At 39.7% G+C, this 21939-nt stretch overlaps 1 protein-coding gene across 5 annotated transcripts in view; it reads left to right on the top strand.

Moving 5' to 3' along the window:
• Window positions 1-21939, top strand: part of BICD1 (bicaudal D homolog 1 (Drosophila)) — a 255657-nt gene that overhangs the window by 38248 nt on the left and 195470 nt on the right. The gene's annotated exons all lie outside the window — the stretch shown is intronic.

Raw genomic sequence — 21939 nt, 5'->3', positions numbered from 1 at the left:
TTTGTTTTTTTAAAAACTTCTGGTTTAGTAAGTAGCTCAGACACGAATCATAACAGAATTACTTGAAGAATTACTCTGAGCTCCATTACAATCACAATATCTGGAGTGATCTTGAAAAATAAAGGCAAGATTTAGAGTAGAAATGTTCCTAGGTAATTCTGTTGTGTGCCCTGGGTTAAGAATTACTGCTCTGGTCTCCACTTCAGTTTATCTTACTCACCATTGTTAGATCTGTTGTTTAAATACCACTTAAAACCTTCCTTTGCGAACAGCCTCCTCAGGTCTGCCAGCTCAAGGTCAAGTTTCTTAATCGGACATTCACAGCTGCTCACTATTCCTGCAAGTGAGCCCTGAACTCTGAGTAGCTAGTGTTTCCTTTGTCTGTCACATTTGTGTTCACTCCGTGACCTTGCTGGTCTCAAAAAAGTAGGTCTTTTTTAACTTCCCTCAAGACCCACCTTCTCCTCGAAGCTTTTCCAATGAATGTAGCTCACTCACATTCTCCTTTCCTCTCCTCAAATTCCTGGGGTCTTATGACCTGTACTGCTTGTAACCTAATACTTTATTATGTTTTGTCTTGTATGCATGACTCTTTTCTATCAAAGCAGATTTTCAGTTTCTTAAGAGAAGGAACATATTTGATATCCTGTATATAGTTCAGCATAGCCTGGTACTGTAAATCAACTTAATCATACACTAAATAATATCTGTACTGTGGATAAACCTCTTGCTTTATTCTGCATCCAGTTAAAATGAACCCATTTAAGGCTTTCCCCTAATTCAGGCATTTTACCCCGTATTGTTTCTGCAATTAGGCAGAGAAATGATCATCTGCAAAATTAACCTTTTTGCTTTTCTTACTTGAAATGCAATGCAAAAAAAAAAGTTGTCGTTTTCTTAAAATCAAGTATCTTGAATACAATTTGTTGTTATTTTTTCAGTTAATCAACATATTTTTTAATTTATTTAATTCACAATGCAGACAGGGCCTAAAAGCAAATGTGAACTTTGTCCACAGCTGTACCCTATCAGCCACTAACAGTCCGCATTATTTCAGACATAGCAATCATTTACACTCTTTATTACCCAGGGGCATTTCAAACTGTTACTGAAATGCATCCATCCCCGGAGTAACCATCTGTGAATTGTAACACCATAAGGTAGAATGATGAGCAGCTCCATCTAATTGATATGCAAAAAGGAGGGTTTCAGCTGTCCAGCTATGGAGATTAAAATTCAACCTTTTAGTAGGCTATTTCAGCTGAATTTTTTTTATTGTAGTATCTATTTCAAGGACCCACTGTTTTAAGATTCTCAAAAAGAATAATATAGCCCTCTTCTCCACTGAGATAAGAACATCTCAAAATGAAAGTATCCCCTTTAATAAATGTTTATGGTAAAAAAAAAAATTCGAACCCTGCAAAGAAAGGTAAATTATTGTAAAAAGCAAAATTACTATTGGTGTTCTAGAATATCACAATAGCAGTGCATTTCTTTCATACATCTGCTTGCACTCCAAAATCCTAAGAGGAAAAAAAATGCTTTATTTTTAATGTTTCAACTGCATTAAAATAAAAGAAACTGTTGGGAGCAGTATGTGTTTACATAGTAAGATATATTTGCTTATATTAAATGGGTTTTATAACAATGACTTGAAATCGTTGAAAATTTTCTGCCCCTTTATTACAACATGTAACCCTGAAAGGGTCTCAAATTTAACTGTCTGGCTAGAGGTACTAAGCCCTCCCTTCCAGTGACACCAGCCTATTGGGAATTATCCAGGAATCCTACTGACCAGTATAGTTCAGAGAAGTAGTTCCATGGTGACTTTTTTAACTCTGTGGAGAATAACATTTTCAAATTGCAGTGCGGTCTTGAAATAGCCATTGCTGTTGCTGCCCACTGAGAGATAACTACTCTCCTGAGGTCTGTCCCAACGGCTGGAAGGAAAATAGCAGCTCCTGTCAGTCTGTGACAGGAGTGGATTATCAGACATTTGTAAAGAGACAGAAGCAGACTCAGGCCTTTCTTCAGTAAAACTGCACTTAAAAATGGTTGTTCCTCCAGGGTTTTTGTGTGCGCCATTAAGACTCACTGCAGTCCAGGCAGCAGGCAAACAGCTCTCATTGAATATCTGTGTGTGCAAAGTGCCTGCCTGTACCTACAAGGATGCAATGCCATCATCTCTGCTCCTCAGCACAGCTCAGGCCCAGCCCCAGGGATGAATTAGTAATGGGATAGAGCAGAGGGCGGCTTTAGCCATGGCTCGGGTTCCCAGCTATCATGCTGCCGGAGTCTAGGGACGCGCTTAAAGTACTGAAGCAAAGCACAGCAGGATCGTATTGGCTCCAGATGGGACACTCTGGGAGATCACTGTGTGAACAGCCTTGTGGGAGTTATTTGGTACTGGAAGCCTAGACTATTTCCCCTAAAATTTCAAATATTTTTTGGTGTTTTGATATTATTCTTTTTGAAAGAGCTATGAGCTGCCTGTCAGTTTACACTTTGAGATTATACTGCGATGACATCTCTAAGCTTGTCTTGGTGTTACTTACTACAGGCAAAACATGTATGTATTTCAGAACACATATGTTTAGATCAACTAGGAGAGCTGCTGTAACACAGCAGTTGAAGCTAGAAGCAGTTGAAACTACTTTTTGTATTCTTAACAAGTCATTTGAAATTACTTTTCAAGAAAAACTCCAACTATTTGCATTCTCCTCTGCAAAGCAAAAAATTCTTACATATACATGTGCATATATAAATGTAAATACCAACACACATAAATTTAAATATGTGCATATAAGAGATTTTGTTTCATGTCATGCAGGGTGTGATACTGTTTTGTGATGTGTGTGTGATGCACTGTTTACTAATGTATTTTTGATTCTGTATCTTAAGATTACTACCCATTTGACAGTATTGACACTATAATGTTGTGATATAAGAATAAATCTCAGGAAATCCTTACGTTTTAGCTCTCAAAACAATTTCTCAAAAATTATGGTACTGTTTTATACTGGATAAATGCTTTACTGGTAGTGGTGGTTAGTTGCTAAGTTGTATTTGAGTCTTATGACCCATGGACTGTAGTCCACCAGGCTCCTCTGTCCATGGCATTTCCCAGGCAAGAATATGCGAGTGGGTTGCCATTTCCGTCTCCAGGGGATCTTCCTGACCCAGGAATAAACCTGCATCTCCTGCATTGGCAGGCAGATTCTTTAACCCTGAACCACCAGGGAAGCACAGCCCATAAATGCTAGTCAATCAGTTTAGTCACTCAGTTGTGTCCAACTCTTTGCAACCTCACAGACTGCAGCACACCAGCTTCCCTGTCCATCACCAGCTCCCAGAGCTTGCTCAAACTCATGTCTATCCAGTCGGTAATACCATCCAACGATCTCATCCTCTGTCGGCCCCTTCTCCTCCTTCCTTCCATCTTTCCCAGAATCACCGTCTTTTCCAATGAGTCAGTTCTTTGCATCAGGTGGCCAAAGTATTGGAGTTTCAGCTTCAGCATCAATCCTTCCAATGAATATTCAGGACTCATTTCTTTTAGGATTGACTGGTTTGATCTCCTTGCAGTCCAAGGCACTCTCAAGAGTCTTCTCCAACACCACAGATCAAAAGCATCAGTTCTTTGACACTCAGCTTTCTTTATAGTCCAGCTCTCACATCCATACACAACTTTTGGAAAAACCATAGCTTTGACTAGATGGACCTTTGTCAGCAAAGTAATGTCTCTGCTTTTCTATATGCTGTCTAGGTTGGTCATAGCTTTTCTTCCAAAGAGCAAGCATCTTTTAGTTTTATGGTTATAGTCATCACCTGCAGTGATTTTGGAGCCCAAGAAAATAAAGTCTGTCACTGTTTCCATTGTTTCTCCATCAATTTGCCATGAAGTGATGAGACCAGATGCCATGATCTTCATTTTCTGAATGTTGAGTTTTAAGCCAGCTTTTTCACTCTCCTTTTTCACTTTCATCAAGAGGCTCTTTATCTCTTCACTTTCTGGCATAAGGGTAGTGTCATCTGCATATCCGAGGTTATTGATATTTCTCCCGGCAATCTTGATTCCAGCTTGTGCTTCATCCAGTCCAGCATTTCACATGAGGCACTCTGCATATAAGTTAAATAAGCAGGGTAACAATATACAGCCTTGATGTACTCCTTTCCCAATTTGGAAGCAGTCTGTTGTTCCATGTTCCGTTCTAACTTTCCCAATTTGGAAGCAGTCTGTTGTTCCAGTTCCGTACTAACTGTTGCTTCTTGACCTGCATATAGATTTCTCAGGAGGCAGGTAAGATGGTCTGGTATTCCCATCTCTTTCAGAATTTATTGTGATCCACACAGTCAAAGGCTTTGGCATAGTCAATAAAGCAGAATTAGATGTTTTTCTGGAATTCTGTTGCTTTTTCTATGATCCAACAGATGTTGGCAATTTGATCTCTGGTTCCTCTGCCTTTTCTAAAACCAGCTTGAACATCTGGAGGTTCATGGTTCACATACTATTGAAGCCTGGTTTGGAGAATTTTGAGCATTTCTTTGCTAGCGTGTGAGATGAGTCCAATTGGGCGGTGTTCTGAACATTCTTTGGCACTGCCCTTCTTTGGGATTGGAATGAAAACTGACCTTTTTCAGTCCTGTGGCCAGTGCTGAGTTTTCCAGATTTGCTCGCATATTGAGTGCAGCACTTTCATCTTAGGGTTTGAAATAGTTCAACTGGAATTCCATCCCCTCCACTAGCTTTCTTTGTAGTGATGCTTTCTAAGGCCCACTTGACATTGCATTCCAGGATGTCTGGCTCTAGGTGAGTGATCACACCATGGTGGTTATCTGGGTCATGAATATCTTTTTTGTATAATTCTGTGTATTCTTGCCACCTCTTCTTAATATCTTCTGCTTCTGTTAGGTCCATACCATTTCTGCCCTTCATTGTGCCCTTCTTTGCATGAAATGTTCCCTTCAGTTCAGTTCAGTCACTCAGTCGTGTCCAGTTCTTTGCGACCCCATGGACTGCAGCATGCCAGGCTTCCCTGTCCATCACCAACTCGTTATCTCTAATTTTCCTGAAGAGATCTCTAGTCTTTCCCATTCTATTGTTTTCCTCTATTTTTTTGCACCGACCACTGAGGAAGGCTTTCTTATCTCTTCTTGCTATTCTTTGGAACTCTGCATTCATATGGGTATATCTTTCCTTTTCTCCTTTACCTTTTGCTTCTCTTCTTTTCTCAGCTATCTGTAAGGCCTCCTCAGACAACCATTTTGCCTTTTTGCATTTTTTTTTTTCTTGAGCATGGTCTTGATCACTGCCTCCTGTACAATATCACCAACCTCCGTCCATAGTTCTTCAGGCACTCTATCAGATCTAATCTCCTGACTTTATTTGTCACTGCTGCTGCTACTACTGCTAAGTCGCTTCAGTCGTGTCCGACTCTGTGCGGCCCCATAGATGGCAGCCCACCAGGCTTCACCGTCCCTGGAGACGTCCAGGCAAGAACACTGGAGTGGGTTGCCATTTCCTTCTCCAATGTGTGAAAGTGAAAAGTGAAAGTGAAGGCGCTCAGTTGTGTCCGACACTGTGCGACCCCATGGACTGCAGCCCACCAGGCTCCTCCATCCATGAGATTTTCCAGGCAAGAGTACTGGAGTGGCTTGCCATTGCCTTGTCTGCTATTTGTCACTTCCACTGTATAATCGTAAGGGATTTGATTTAGGTTTTACCTGAATGGTCAGTGGTTTTCCCTACTTTCTTCAGTTTAAGTCTGAGTTTGGTCATAAGGAGTTCATGATCTGAGCCACAGTCAGCTCCTGGTCATGTTTTTGCTGAGTATATAGAGCTTTTTGGTGATTGTATAATTGCTACTGACCTATTTTAAAAATAATAACTTTTAACTTGACATTTGCAAATCAAGTAGTATTTTCATAGTCAAGCTAATTCTCTGACTTGTAGATTACTTTTTACAATCATTTAATCCTCAAAATTATTTTATGGTGTAATTGTTATTTTTGTGTTTGAAGTGAAAGTGAAAGTCCCTCAGTCATGTCCAACTCTTTGGGACCCCATGGACTATATAGTCCATGGAATTCTCTGGGCCAGAATACTGGAGTGGGCAACCTTATCTTCTTCAGTGGATCTTCCCAACCCAGGGATCAAACCCAGGTCTCCCACATTGCAGGCGAATTCTTTACCAGCTTAGCCACAAGGGAAGCTCAACAATACTGACGTGGGTAGCCTATCCTTTCTCCAGAGGATCTTCCTGACCCAGGAATTGAACTGGGGTCTCCTGCACTGCAGGCGAATTCTTTACCAACTGAGCTATTACATAGTAAATAATTTGCCTGAGGATACATAATCAGAAGAGCTAGGAGCCAATACTAGATTTTCCAGACGTCAAATACTGTGACCTTTTGTACCATGTTGTCTTCCAAGAAGGAGTTGTAGACTGTAGTTTAGACTTTTATTTATTTCTTAAATTGTTTATATTATATAGTGTAGTTCAGTGTTTAGGAGCATGGCTTCTAGAGTAAAAATGTATGGATTTAATTCTAGGTTCGTTACTTGCTAAACTGTGGGACATTACTTAACATCCCTGTGCCTCAGTCTTCTTATTTGTAAAATGTATGTATTACCTTGTGGGGTTTTACATATTTATCTATACATATTTATCTATTTATTGGAGAAGGAAATAGCAACCCACTTCAGTATTCTTGCTGGAGAATTCTGTGGACAGAAGAGCCTGGCAGATTATAGTCCAGGGGGTCACAAGAGTCGGATACGAATAGCGACTAAACTGCCACCAAACCATCACCACCATTTATCTATTTATACATAGGGCTTCCCAGGGGGCACTGATAGTAAAGAACCCACCTGCCAGTGCGGGAGATGGAAGAGACGCAGAGTCAATCCCTGCATCAGCGAAGATCCCTGGAGGAGGGCATGGCATCCCACTCCAGTATTCTTGCCTGGAGAATCCCATGGACAGAGGAGCCTAGCAGGCTACAGTCCATAGGGTCACAAAAAGTCGGACACAGCTGAAGTGACTTAGCACACACACACACATGCATATTTACACATCATTTTTCCTCGCTCTCCATAGATGTATAATATAGATATATATACACATCTCCACCCCTATATACATATACAGAACGAATTAGTATGTATTTGTGGTTCTTAACTGCGAGTAACTTGCCCTCTTCATCTCCATCCTCCACCTTGGGAGACATTTGGCAGTGTCTGGAGACATTTTTGGCCATGGCAATTGGAGGTTGCTGCTGGCTGCTAAATGTCTTACAACGCATTGGACATCCCTCCAAAACAAAGAATGATCTGACCAAAAATGTCAATATGGCTAAGGTGACTGTCTCTGGATTAGTATAAATTAGCTATTGTCAATCTGAATATATTTGTGTGAGTGTGTATCATGTATATACATATATAGAGAGACAGACGTACATACACTAAATGAGTTAGTAAATTGCCTGAAATATAATTACTGGTATGTGTGTATTAGTTATTATTTTTCTAAATGAAAGGTCTGGTTTTTACAGATTTAGCAAATGTGGGTGTAATTGGCATATGTTTTAAAATATTAGATGTTAATTCAACAGATGAAGTTCTTTAGAAATCACACTTCTGTACTATTATAATTATTTTGAGTCTAGAGCCTTATTTTCAGAAATAAGTACTTGATCCCTGCCTCTGTGTGTCCATTTGAATTTCATTTTTTAATGCTTATTCCTTTTTGTAGTATCCTTTATGTACAGATACAAATGTTAATGAAGAACTGATTCACTTTTATGGATGCTGAGGAATCTAACTTCTGTAGAATGATGAAATGTCAGGAGGACAAACCTCTTTGTCTAGGAGAAAAATGCAGCTGTTGTGTTATTATTTTAGCTAGTTTACATTAACAGATTTTCAGAGCCACCCCTAAGCACTTTGGGGGCCTAGGACAAGAGGATAAACAGAAGCCTGCACAGTCTATGTCCAGATATTAAAAATGATAAATCAAGGGTGTACCCCCACATTTTCTGCTCATTCTGGAAGGAAACAAGATTCTGGGAGCTCAAGGGTACCTACTTGGAGGTACTAGGAGGCATCCAGCCCTAAATCTTCTTGCCGCCATTTCTTTGTCTTCTCAGCATGATAGTTTATTTCCTAGGTATTCTTTCAATCTCTCTCTCCTTTTATTCCTGTCTTCATTGGGCATAGCTTAAGGAATTGTACCTTGGAAATTTACTTTTTCACCTATTCACTTAAAAAAAAATTCCCATATTCACTTTGCTGTCATGATTAAGAGTGTGGGTTCTGAAGACTGCCTGGACCAAATCCACTGTCTGCCTTGGACTGGCTGTGTGATTCTGGGCAAGTTTAACTTCCCTTTGTGTCAGTCTCTACATCTGCAAAACGGGGTAATAATCCCCAAAGGGTTTTGATGCCAAATGAAAATATACATGAAGGTTGATAATAAGGGTGGCGTCCTCTACAGTTGTACCTTTAGTACCTAAAGGACCTTTAGCTAACAGATGTCACAAAATGGCAACCCACTCCAGTACTCTTGCCTAGAAAATTCCATGGATGGAGGAGCCTGGTGGGCTACAGTCCATGGGGTCATGAAGAGTCGGACACGACTGAACGACCTCATGACTTCACGATTAATTATTGGGTACCTACTGTGTGCTGAGGATTGAGGCAGTGATATAGTTAAGTAGTTAAGGTGTGGGCTTTGGAATTAGACTGCCCAGTTTTAGGTCATGGCACCTCTAGAGGTATGAGCTTGGGCATGTTATTTAACTTCTCTGTGGCTCATTTTTCAGATGTAAAAGGAAAATAAAAATAATAGCAACACGTTAAGGTTGTCATAAGAACTAAATGAGTTAATATGTGAAAAGAATACCTTTGACACAGAGTAAGCATTCAACAAATGTTAGCTATTCATCTTCTTTAAATTCTTATGGTGGCGGATTTGGCCCCTGTCCCAGGATGCAGAGAAGTTCATGTAATTTATTTGCCAACAACCCTCCATGAGTCTCATGAGAGCTTTGCTTCCAACTCTATGCAACTTTCACACTTGTACAGAACTCTGTTACAGCCCCTGTGAGGTCCCAAAGTGTCATTTTATAGTCCCTCTTCTCTCTCCCTGCTGGTTTATGAGCTCTTCAAATGCAGAAACTTGGTCTTTGGTGTTCTTTTCCTAGGGCCTTGCACAATGCCTGCCACTTTTGATTAAAGATGCTTAAGAAATGCCTGTTGCATGGGTGAATGAAAGAATGGGACCAGTGATACGAGTATAATTTGTATACCATCAAAAAGTTCGGTTTACAAGTTTTCTAGAATATAGAGTTAGCTATATTAGTAAGATGTTTGATTTTGGTGAGGCTGATAGGGAGAGTAGGGGAGAGAGAAGTTGCTTATCAGGGATACTGACAGCAAAAAGTGACTCCCAGTAGGCTGCCAGGGAAGGAAGAGAAAAACCACAAGAAATGTAGTGGTCTAGGGCTATTCATTGTAGACTCAGTAATGCTACACATACCTGTAGCCCTGTCGGGCATTGCTGTAACATCATGGTACAGTAACCAAAATCTATGGGTCCTCCTTCCTGTTAGCCTCAGCCTTTACTGTTCTTCATCTGTCAATGCTGCTCCAACATCTTGGTTCCAAGAGCCCATCCTGGCAAAATGTTCAGAGAGAACCAGTTTACCAGCAGGTGGGATTCTGGAATTGTTTTGCATCCAAAGACCCAGTGTTTGATATGTCAAAATGATTGCTGGTTATATATGTCCCCAAGCAAAAGTTGCCGTGTTTACCATCTTATTGGGATTCTGGCTTGAACTCTGTTTCCCTGGTGTATTGACATTCTTCCCCACTTGCCTTGCCATCCCTGTGCCCAGGGGGGAAGTAGGGCAGTTAATTCCTACCTATAGTTGGGCTTCCCCTTCAGCAGGAGTCACACGGCTGCCCACTTGGAACACAGCTTTCTTTGTGTAGGATGCGTTGGGCCTAACAGGCTGAAGTTCAAATCCAGGCCCCACCATGCCCAGTTGTCACTCTTGGGAAGTATTGATCTCTCCAAGCCTCAGATTTCTCACTTGCAAAATGGGGAAGATATTGCCCACTTGTGACAATGACATGTGTGTATTGGCATCTGACACCTCTAACACAAAGCTAAACTATTGCAAGCTAAAGAAAGTGAAAGTGAAGTCACTGAGTCATGTCCGACTCTTTGCAACTCTGAGGACTGTAGCCCACCAGGCTCTTCCGTCCATGGGATTCTCCAGGCAAGAATACTGGAGTGGGTTGCCATTTCCTTCTCTAGGGGATCTTCCCAACCCACGGATCGAACCCAGGTCTCCTGCATTGCAGGCAGATGCTTTAACCTCTGAGCCACCAGGAAAGCTAATGTATCTTTAAAAATCTATCATATCATATTCCATAAATATGGTTCAAAGTAACCACTCTTGTTGAGATTTTGTTCATTTATCTTGAAAATGGAAGTGCCTCACTTAAAAAAAATTTTTTTTTTGTGCCTCAGTACAGATTTTGAACAGTCAGGAAGCATGAGTTTTTCAATATTAAATCCAGGTAAGAAGAGCTAGTTTATTGAAATCAATTTTAATCCTTATAATCTGGTATGAAAATATGAATTATTTTGAAATACAGTGGTGCCAGTTAAAATTGTTTTTATCTTTCATATTCATTCATTTATGCAACAATTTAGAGTATATTATGTATAAGATACTGAGTAGATTTTCCTGTTATTGGTGAAACCTATTTTTATATAATTAAGTTTCAGATCTCTCCCTCTCTCTCTCTTTCACACGTACGCACACACACACACACACACACAAATATACATACCTTACTAATTTTCCATTTTCCTCCTTATATAATTAAGTTAAAACAAATGAAGGTAGATAATGTTTCACTTGTACTTAAACTCTACCCAAATTTGCTTTTTTTGCAACAGAACTATGTATGATATAACCTTATAAATATCTAACATCATTTATCTTTTTAAAAACTATTTTAATGGGATAGGTTAACTCTACCACTCTATGAGCAATATATTTATCTTTTGTCTGGAAGTCTTAATGTACAATATTACCCGATATTGCCCATAATCTATTCAGATCCAGAAAGAAGAAGATTTGGATGACAATATTTCTTGAGACTCACCTAAATCCAATCTTTTACATGACTTGCTGAACCCCGCCCCTCCACATTGTCAAAAATTTGAGCCTGATGACAACCTTGTGAAATTATTGCTTATCCTAATGCTGAGTAGTAATCCTTCCAAGCTGAAAAATGGCATGCAGTATAACAAATGAAAGGGAGCTGACATTAGAAAGAACATTAGTGAGATCAATGTCATTCAACCAGAGACATAGACTCCATTAAAGGCATGTCAATATGACCAATTATTTTCCACAGCACTGACATCATGATTATATTTTTTTTTCTTTGTCTTTAGGAGAGAATGCTTTTGCTTACGGTAACTGTTGAACTGTAGTCATTTGCCAGAAGATCTTCTTGGAAGTTTTGCATTGTCATCATTACTGGCTTGAATTTGTCTTTATTTGATATCCAAACTCCTGATTATAGCTTACCTTAATTTGAAATTTTTGATCAATAAACTGGACTAAACATTGAGTAAGTTGAAGTGAATTCTAGAAATTCTTGATGGTATTTACTGCCCAAGGAGTAAGATGAAAGCTGAACTTTAAGGGTAATCAGTATTTGTAAATAAACATTTATTTGTATAATTAATTTGTTAATTTCTGCTCCCCCCACCCAACTAGGCTGAAAGCTCCCTAAGTACAGGGACATGTATATTTTACTTGTGATTGTATTCCCATCACATACTACGGAATAGTGTGTACAAATAGAATGCTCTGATGAATATTTTTTAATGCGTCTATGACTCTTCATGGATTTTTGTCCAATTTTCTGATATTGGGAAGCTGTCAGCTTCAGAGTTATACCACCATGACAGTAGTAAAGAAGCCAACATCATCAGGAAACTGCAGATGCTGTTGCTAGTTGCAGAATCATGCCCTGCCTGCTGTAATATGCCCAGTAAAAGGATGTCCCTCGTCACACCCTTCAACATCCATGAAGCAAGGGAGTTGACGCTGCAGTCTCTGGTAGGATTGTAACTGAGAAGGAAAATTCCACCATGCTGGATAGCAGAACCAGCGTTAACCTCAGCCTTACGTCCTCCAGTTAAATCCCACAAAAGTGTTTCTACGGTGACTCTAAATCACACTCAAAAACCTAGCAGCAAGGCAGTCCTATAAAATGTAATTTTTAATATTCCAGCTTCTACTTGGAAAGAAACCTCATTAGAAAGAAGTTAGAATGAATGTTAAGCACCAACCTACAGTATCCATTTTGCCTCCTTGAAAGTTTACATTCGTTTAGCAATCTCTGGAAGAATGCTATGTAAATTATGATTTTTCAGTGTCAAAAAATAATTAATATGTATAGGGTAGTTGTTAGGAGGGCAGGCTCAAAAGTCCTGCTGCTGCTGCTGTTAAGTCGTTTCAGTTGTGTCTGACTCCATGTGACCCCATAGACGGCAGCCCACCAGGCTCCCCTGTCCCTGGGATTCTCCAGGCAAGAACACCGGAGTGGGCCACCACTTCCTTCTCCAATGCATGAAAGTGAAAGTGAAGTCGCTCAGTCGTGTCAGACTCCCAGCGACCCCATGGACTGCAGCCTACCAGGCTCCTCCGTCCATGGAATTTTCCAGGCAAGAGTACTGGAGTGGGGTGCCATTGCCTTCTCCCGTAACTGGGTATAATCTTGTTTCAAAATATAAGTTTGAGGAATAAATGAGGTAAAGAATGTGATATGCTTAGCACATGCCTGAGCAGTGGTAACTTGCCAATAATGTTACCTGTTGTAATTCTAACCCATATTCATCAAAGCTTTGTTTTCTAATAGGAAATAGAAATTATTTGATTAAAAAATAAAATTTGAATTCTATTGTAATAGATTTTTATGTAAGAATGTAACAAATCTCATTTAATACGTTCTGTTTCCTTTTCATTCATGCAGTAAGAGGGTTTATTATGCACAATGTACTGAACTGGGTTGATACTCTAATTTTATTTGATTGATATAAATTCTTAATACATGCTCATTGTGGAGAATTTGACAATAAGGATGTATATAAAGAATAACATTAAATATTTGGAATCATACTATACAGAGATAACTGTTGGTAAAAACGAAGTTGTTTTCCTATAGTCTTTTTTCCTTTAAAAGATAATATATATTCAGTTTGTATCCTGCTTATTTACTCAAGGTTATATTGCTGCTGCTGCTGCTGCTAAGTCGCTTCAGTCGTGTCCGACTCTGTGCGACCCCAGAGACGGCAGCCCACCAGGCTCCCCTGTCCCTGGGATTCTCCAGGCAAGAACACTGGAGTGGGTTGCCATTTCCTTCTCCAATTCATGAAAGTGAAAACTGAAAGTGAAGTCGCTCAGTCGTGTCCGACTCCTAGCGACCCCGTGGACTGCAGCCTCCCAGGCTCCTCTGTCCATGGGATTTGCCAGGCAAGAGTACTGGAGTGGGGTGCCATTGCCTTCTCCCAAGGCTATATTAGGAGCTTGGAAAACATTTTAATGATTTGATCATAATATTTAAGTGGAATAGAAAAGTTTCTATTTTCAGTTTTTCAATATTATAGTAACATCTTTTGAACATAGATTCTGGTGCTCACCAAATACTGCATGTGCCTGTACATGGCCCACTTCCCTTTTAGTTGAGTTAGGGTCCTAAGACTAGTTTTAGACTATGACCTGTGAACAGAATTCACAGAATTCACTAGTGTCACTTACAGGCCAAGGTGTTGGGAGACGGTGGGTTTCCTTTGTTCCTTTCTTCCCCTGCTGAGATGAACATGGAGAGGCATAGCTGGAGGAGGGCCGTCCAATCTACGTTAGGCTTTACCTGAGTGGGAAATAGACATTTGTTGCTTTAAACCATTGAAATTTTCAGGTTTGTCTATTATAGCAGCTTCTTTTAATTACCCTGATAATTTATAGGCTTTGTCTTGCTTTATCAATGACACTGATTTACTATTGCAGGCTTTTGTTTTTGGTGGCTTTAATGGCCAGGCTATTACGCACCAATTATCAGGAGTTCACTTAACAATCAGTTCTTTCCACTGTGTAAACTGAAGATAAATCAGGATAGGTGGTTCAAAAGTGAGAGACTAAAGAAAGTTTACTACCACATAATTTATGTTTTCTTTTTTCTCCTTTTTATTGACATCAAAGCAGTCAGTATTTTAGACTACAGATGTTCACTGCATGGAGGAAAGTGAATGGATTGGGAAAAACCTTGTTGTTAAATGAAACTTTATGGTATTTGTTACAGAGGCAATTAGGGTACTTAGAGAAAGCCGAATATAACCTGTCTTTATCTCTGTTCCTTAGTTCTGAGGGTCAAAGGGGGAACATTGCTGTATGGATTCAGAAATCCCCTTCAATAGCACATTGATACTTAAAGAGATAAAGATTGTTCTTCAAGGGCCTCAAAGGACAAAAGTGAATCCATTAACACTCTAGAAAACAATCTGACTGCTGCGGTGGGAAAAAAAAATCAAGCGGTAAAATGAATTTTAGAAGGTCACCAGAGCTAACTGTCAGTGTTTCTGCTCTTAATCAAAATTATTTTTAATGAGCTCCCTAATAGCTGTGCATCCTGACAGTGTAGGGGAAATGGCAAGTCTAGGATCATCAGGGCATAATTAGATGACACTACCCTGCTTTTGCTGAACCAGAGGGAGATCTTCCCTAAGAAGGATCCAAAGGGGACCATGATAGGTTAGACAAAGCATTCCTTGGGAGCTTGTATTTCATTTCAGACTCAGGAACTGCAGTAAAGATGAATGGGGTTCGTGAGTATGTAAACTCATGATATAGAATGTATAGAGAGAGTATTTATACTCATAGAATATTATGAGAACAAAGACTGGAATTACTAGAAGTCTCTTTGAAAAGAGACTGCAGGAATTGACTTCAGATTTCTATAAAAGTATTTGAGGAGATACTTGGCTAAAGTTCATTTTTCAAGATTTGGCAGTTAGCCTTAAGCTGATTTATAATTTGACTGATTTGAAGATTTGTAAGGATTCGACTATTCAAAAACTAAACTGTAAAATGATGCAGAATACCTAGAAACTAGAGAGAAGTACATGTGGACCCTTTTAAGAATTCTGAAGGGCACCTTTATAAAAGGAGATTTGTAGGTAATTTTTATTGAATTAGTTTTATAAGAATAGTCTGTTTCAGTTAACAGACTATCTTAAAATCAGGCTTTAACAGTTGGGAGCTATATTGTCCACCTCCCCCTTCCGCAGTGTCTGTGACATTTTTGGTTTTCACAACTAGGGGAGCAACGCTCCTGGCATCTAGTGGGTAGAGGCTAGGGATGCTGCTAAACATCCAAAGTCCTGCGTTGCACAGGACAGGGCCCACAACAAAGTCATTCAGCCAACAGTGTCATTACTGCCCAAGTTGAGAAACCCTGAGTTAAAGTAAACCTGTGTTTAAATGAAAAGGGATAAAACTGGGGGAGAACGAAAGCTAACCACATTTGTTAAACCTCTATCCACAGTGCCTAAAGTAGGGTTGTAGGTGGGGTACCTGCCTCATTGGACTCATTGTATTAGCAATTTTCTAGTCCTAGGTTGGGACACTTGGCTGAGGTTTCTAGACTTCTCTAAGCCTCAGTTACCCCCCAAAATGGGAATAATAATAATATTTGCCTTGTAGGTTTTTGTGAAGATTTAACAAGGAAACATAAGGGCTTGGCATGGTGCCTTACAATCTTTAAATTCCAAGTAAGTGGTAGCTGGTTTCAGCATAGAAATAAAATGGACAGTGTTTGCATTGGTTATCACTGGGCTGTAAGTTTTAACTTTGTTTTTCTCAGATCGTATTTTTAAAATTTCTACCATAACATGCATTATTTTTATAAGAAGAAAATAACTTGTTTTAAATCAATTCAAAAAAATGCTTCAGATTCCATTTCTTAAATTCTAGATATTCTTTTCTCTTTTCCAGAATCAAGTCTAGGTTATATAGATCACGAAATAATCAGATATTTTCAGCTACTACCTAATTCATAAGTATACAAAAGCTGTGTTATTGGAATGAAATGAAAATGAGAAGTAAAGTGTTTGCCAATACTCTGAAATAGAAGAGCAAAGATGCATTTATGACAGATTGGAGAATAGATTACAGGACCTAGCTTGGTTGAAGTTACTCATATGTATTCATGTTTTGCTTAGAATTTAAAAATATTTCTCCTTTTATGGGCACCTAGCAGTTATAAGGAAGTAGCTGAGAGTCATTCTTATTTGACATGGATCTTCCTAATGTTAGGTCACATGTGAAATCCAGAGAGGATCTTTCATAGTGGTTAAAAGCACAGATTCTGCAGACCAGCTTCCTTGCATCAAATCCCAGCCTTGCAGGACATTTGGTTCTGTCCAGAACATCCACGAGCCATTTGGTCCATGCCAAAAAAGTGCTTGAAATTTGGTCCAAATGTCCATGAGCATATTTGGTCTTTGCCAAGGGGTTTGAGCAGGACTAAATATCAAGGACCTTTTGGTGTGGACCAAATGACTTAGGGACGTTTTGAACAGAACCAAATGTCTGCAAACCAATCCCAGCCCTACCACTCATAAGCTTGTGGGTTAGTTTCCTCACATTTAAAAAGGAAATAATAATGTACTCAATAATGTTAAGGAGATGGCATGTATTTATATTTATGTAAATAAATGTATTTTTTTCCCTCTAAATAATGTCTGGCTTATAGTAGGGCCTATGTAAGTGTTTGCTATTATTATTGAAAGTTGGGTTTTATTTTTTATTAAAATTTTTTTTTTTTGACACAAAGAGAGGCATGTGGGATCTTAGTTCCCTGACCATGTTTGGAACCCATGCCTCCTGCATTGAGAGTGCAGAGTCTTAACCACTGGACCACCAGGGAAGTCCCTGGATATATTTTTTAATGTCTGTGTATTTAACCTATTTACAAAGAAGAAATTTGCAATACTAATTTTGATAAAGCAAAGATAATTTTGATAGACTCTTTTCAATGTGTAAATGAGAAGTATCAGACTGCTCTGTGTTATTTAGTTCAGTTACAGGATTGCATTCTGTAGCTTATTCATGCTGTCAGTTACATCGGATTATGTAATGTTATTTAGAACTAGCTACTAACACATGACTAAGCTTTGCCAAGTTATAGTTCTTGGTCAAACACCTTTCTCCCACTCTTCTCAAAGAGGACCTCGAATATACATTTGAATCATAAAATAAATCTGAGAATGCATACTTTTGTATTCTTGGTGGGAGGGAGAGTGAAGGTTTCAAAGTTCTGTTTCCCCGGCGCAGTTTTTTGTTCCTTGTTTTGTGTGTGTGTGTGTGTGTGTGTGTGTGAGCAACGTTAGTTGCTCGGTTGCGTTGGACACTTTGCAACCCCATACACTGTAGCGCACTAGTGTCCTCTGTCCATGGAATTCTCCAGGTCAGAATACTGGAGTAGGTTGCCATTCCTTTCTCCAAGGGATGTTCCCAACCCAGGGATCGAACCCTGGTCTCCCACATTGTAAGCAGATTCTTTACTGTCTGAGCCACCAGGAAAGCCCCATTGTTTTCTATGCAAGCCCCTTGCTTTCTACTTACCTGTTAAGACAGCCTCAATGAGCCTTCTGCTTAAAAGACCTCACTCAGGACAGAGGGGCAAGGCCTGGTGAGGGGTTCAGGGCAGGGAATGAAAGCCAGCTGCTCGGGGTGGTTCTTGCCTGACCTTGAGGGAGAGGGGTCAGGGAGGCAGTCCTTGAGGCTGAGGTGAGAACAGTTACCTGGCATTTGGCTGACAGGAGCCAGAAAGTCAAAGCAGTGGATGGTCGCTGGTAACATTAATGTTGAAAACTTTTTAGGCTCAGATTGCCTCAGCAACTCTGAGCAATGTAGCAATTTTTATGTGAAACAATCATTAGGTTAAGTCCTGAGTGGATCCAAAATAGATTTGTGAGAAGAATCCTGACTTAAATGGGACTGCCTGCACGTGGCGGAGAAGGCAATGGCACCCCACTCCAGTACTCTTGCCTGGAAAATCCCATGGATGGATGAGCCTGGTGGGCTATAGTCCATGGGGTCGCTAAGAGTCGGACACGACTGAGCGACTTCCATTTCACTTTTAACTTTCATGCATTGGAGAATGAAATGGCAACCCACTCCAGTGTTCTTGTCTGGAGAATCCCTGGTGGGCTTCCGTCTATGGGGTCGCACAGAGTCGGACACGACTGAAGTGACTTAGCAGCAGCAGCAGCAGCCTACACCTGGAGTGAATCCTGGTCAGGAACTTTCATTTCTGTGATGTAAGTGGGCTCAGTGATAAACTCTCTTAAGTCTAAGCATCTGGGCTTATTTAGCACTTTAGGCTCTGTTGGAATTGTACTGGGAACTGTCACTTTTCTCATTAAAAGTGTAACTGAAAAAAATATTTTAAGGATAATAATATATACAACAATGGTTATTCTGGTACTTAGCATGGAACATAACATATATTTGTTGAATTGTTGAATCCATTCTAGGCATTTAAAGTTTTATTCTCTAGGTTGGTGCCTTTTGAATTTTGTTACAGGAGCCTTCCGAGCAGGACAGACAGTGATGGGAGGGAAAGTGCAGCTTTACCTCAGTCTGACTTTTCTAGAAGGTTCTCTCTGAAGAAAAGTTTTCTCCACCAACCACATTTTGAAAACCACTTTTGTAGGCAAATGACATCTCATCCTTGGATCACCTAGGTCACTCCAAGCTTTTATGGAAAGCTCTTCATGTTGCTTTAGCTTACCAAAGAAATACTTTCACCAAATTGTGTTTAAAAGAGATGTTTTTAAATTATATTCAGCTATTATACAAGAAGCACCTTTTCCTGTGAAACCATAGAATATGAGTCCTTCTCACATGAAACATATCTCTGAGTTTAATCCTAAATAAAACCTTGTTTCTCTAGAAAATAATTTTTCTTCTCTGACAACGCAAATGTGTGCTTGTGTGTGCTTACTTGCTAAGCCATGTCCAACTGTTTGCGACCTCATGGACTATAGCCCACCAGGCTCCTTGGTCCATGGAATTCTCCAGGCAAGAATAATGGAGTGGGCTGCCATCTCCTTTTCCAGGGCATTTTCCTGACCCAGGGATTGAACCGGGGTCTCCTGCTTTGCAGGTGGATTCTTTACCAACCAATAATGCAAATTATATAATTATTTTATTTCTGACTTTTACTTAGACATCCTGAAATTCTGAGCTACATTTTATGCACAATTGCAGAAATGATGCTGACTTTTAGGACTAGAATATTTGTTTCTTCTTGTTCATTACATATTTCCCTCTATTTTTATTACATTATTTCCACTTTTGTTATCTATGCTTCTTTGCAACCTGCCACAGATGCTTTTTGGAATTAAGGCAGGATATAAATTCAATAAATAAAATATGTCTAAACCACTTAAACGTTTGAAACCTTTTTGGGACAGAGCCTAAGCATTACTCACATAAAAGGATCTGGTTCCCTGCCTTCTGCAGAAATATTGTTTGCTCATTTCCTTGTAGTGTACTTTATTTTTTTAAAGGTTACAGAACTTTAATTAGCATAATAGAAGGCTCATGGATCTATATTTTGTGTTTACAGCAAGTGAAGCCTCACTTTCAAAATGTTACTTTACAGATTATAGTTATTACTTTCCTGAACTGGCATATTTTGTATGCCCAAAATTTGGCAAAGAGTCTTATTGGTTTAAACATAGGTTAGTGGAGCATTGAATTTGAGAATTTGAAGTGACATAAGAGAGAATCTAGCCCTCAATGTCTGGAGACATTTTGGTTGTCACTTCTGGGTTGGGAGCTTTGGTATCCTGAAGTAAAGGCCAGCCAGGAATGCTGCTAAACACCCACAATATGCAGGGAAGCTTTCACACCCAAATGTCAATACTGCTGAGGTTGGAAACCCTGATTTAGTCCAATCACAGTATTTCAGGCAAATTGAGGCCCACAGAGGTTAAGTGACTTGTCCTTCAAATATAAGATTTCAAATAATCACCCAGATTCATTCTTAAAATAGTTAAGTGATAAGAAATTCCTTTTTGAGACTGAGATCAAAACAAAGATGTTCACTATGGAAGAACACCCTCTCTGTGCGTGCCTCTCTATAGGAACATTGTACATTCCTGCCCTGGTAAGCTCAAACATGGCACCTTGACTAGTCTGGACCTATGAAATGTGAGACAGACATCCCTCTCAAGTGGGAGCCTTGGGAGCTTGCACCGCTTGCCATGTTTCTTCTTCCTCTGCCAGCGTGGTTGGCGGTGCTCCAGGCAGGGCAGGTCTGTTAGCCTGCTCTCAGAGCCACAGCCAACTCCTGATGGGGATGTGGTAAGAACTAGAAATTAAGACTTTACTGTCATTTTAAAAATGTAATCACATCATAAATTAGGTCCCTAGGAAGTGTGATATATAGTATTCCCACATAGAACAAGATTTTGATGCTTCCCTTTCCTTTATAACTTAAGATCAACACACAGCAGTCAGTACTTTTTTCTTTTGCTATGGTACCTCACTCAGGGTACCCTTTGTTCTTCCCCATCTGGAGTAAACAATAAGGCTTACATCACAGTTATGTTATGGCTGAGCTAGCAATGTAAATGCTTTTCTTTTTTTGTTACTTATGTATTTGCATTTTTGAAATTAAAGTACTAAAACTGCTGGAACTGAGCACTAGTCTTTAAGATAGCCTTTTCTTTCCTTTCTCCCTTCTTTGCATCAGTTTTCCCTGCCTTCCTCCCTTCCTTATTTTAATATTTGTTTCTACTTAGGACTGAGTGCTAATGTATTCATTACTGGCTGCTTTTATCTGTCTCCATGTGATAAGTGTAGAACAATCAGTTATCCAAAGAGGACAGAGTCAGTGGCTGGTGGATTATTGTTAGTTGGGGTCACCACTGCTGCTGGGATCTTTGTGAGCGGGAGGGATTGGTTTTCTTTTATACTAGGTACTGGTGATAAAGAGAGGAAAAGACAAGATTTCTTTACCCAAAAACCTTAGAGTCTTTTTTTATGGGAAATAGACTTGCCAGCAAGCTACTTTGCCTCTTTATCCCTAAACTCACACTTGAATCTCGGATCATAGCACTTTGCTGTGGAAGAAAAAGCCCTTCCAGAGAAAAGGCAGTACCAGAGTCAGAGTCCAGACCTTTCTTAGAGTAGATCTGGCTCCATTCACCTTCTTCTCACTCACCTCCTGCCCACCGTTAGTCCTACTCACCATTTCACATCTTTTGAAGGGGTGGAGTAGTCCCAAGGCTCAGGCCGTCTTACCTCTTTCCTGTGTAGAGAAGTCTGAAGTGTTTAGTGCTCTTATGCTTTTGTGAATGGTTGGTGGTTAGGACAGAATGTCTATTCATTCCTTCATGTGCTTTCCTGGCACCAAAATTGGGGATAGTCTGCTAAATAAGACAGGCCTTGTCTTTGCCCTCAAGGTGCTTATGTTCTAGACATTAATTATATTAATCTCTATTCTATACTATTCCCTAGGCCAAGTCATTGTCTGTTGTGATTATTGTCTTTAATAATGTGCTGGGGTCCAGCCCAGGTGGATCCAGGGAATTCGAAGCGGGGACAGCGTCGGCAAGGATCAGGAAACAACTGCTTAATTAAACGTTAATTAAGGATATAAAGAGTAATAGAATAAGGATAGCTCAGTGAGGAAATTCAGTGGAGAAAAGAGGCTGAATAATTCAGCCAGAAGGTAAGAGAAAGAACGACATGGTGAGACCAAGTTTCGGTGAACAAGGCCCGCACTTTATTTTCCAAAGTAGTTTTTATACCTTAAGTTATGCATAGAGGATA

This window comes from Bison bison, unplaced genomic scaffold (assembly GCF_000754665.1).
Source record: "Bison bison bison isolate TAMUID 2011002044 unplaced genomic scaffold, Bison_UMD1.0 scf7180017864468, whole genome shotgun sequence".
NCBI lineage: Eukaryota > Metazoa > Chordata > Mammalia > Artiodactyla > Bovidae > Bison > Bison bison.
Note: the sequence above shows the minus strand (reverse complement) of the source record. Positions and strands in the feature narration are given on the sequence as shown.